Genomic DNA, 877 nt, shown 5'->3' on the forward strand with positions numbered 1-877 from the left:
AAGCCCTGAGGACAATGTTCCTGCTCAGAACAGCAATGCACAGAGATGACCACAGGGTCGGCCCCACCACAGGACACAGCATTCCTCATTGACCCATAACACCATTGGGGACAACACTAGAGACACATGGCCTGCCATGTGCTCACCACGCCGAAGTCAGCCTCTGGGGGCATGCAGCAGAGCAGTGCAGGGAGCAGAGAAATGAAGTCCACAGGGATAGGGGTGGTGCCAGGACATGTCACCCCATCAGACTCGACTGGAAAGCACCTGTGAAGGACAACAAATAGACCCTGAACTATTGATATGTTTGTGTGTGTGTTGTTGTTGTAGCTATTGTTTTACTTTATGTTGTTGCCTCATTTTACTCAGTCTTGTGATGGTACATAGCATGTCTACCTGGAAGGGATAGGCGGAATAAACAAGCCAGAAGAGAGAACAACGGGATGACAGTTCCGGGAGGACATGGGAGTAGGGGAGGCAGGGGAAAGGAAGTGGATATTATCAAGCCCAGGGACAAGGGAACAACAAATGATCCAAAATCAGTGTCAAGGAGGGTGAGAGGTCTGACAAGGCTGGATCAAGGGCAATGTAACCGAGAGGAACTCCTAAAACCCAAATGAAGGCAGAACATGATAGTGGGACAAGAGGAAAGTACAAAGAAATACAGGAAAGAACTAGGAGGCAAAGGGTAGTCATAGAGATTTAAACACAGTCATATAAAGGTGTAGATATATTTCTATATGACGAGGGGGAAATAGATCTATGTACATATATTTATAGGTTGAGTATTAAGAAAACAGATGGACAGTGGGCCCCTGCACAAGTACTCCCTCAACACAAGAACACTTTGTTCTAACAATTCGGCAGTCTGAGAAGT

Source organism: Echinops telfairi, unplaced genomic scaffold (genome assembly GCF_000313985.2).
Source record: "Echinops telfairi isolate 266 unplaced genomic scaffold, ASM31398v2 ScPeMD7_7457;HRSCAF=8495, whole genome shotgun sequence".
NCBI lineage: Eukaryota > Metazoa > Chordata > Mammalia > Afrosoricida > Tenrecidae > Echinops > Echinops telfairi.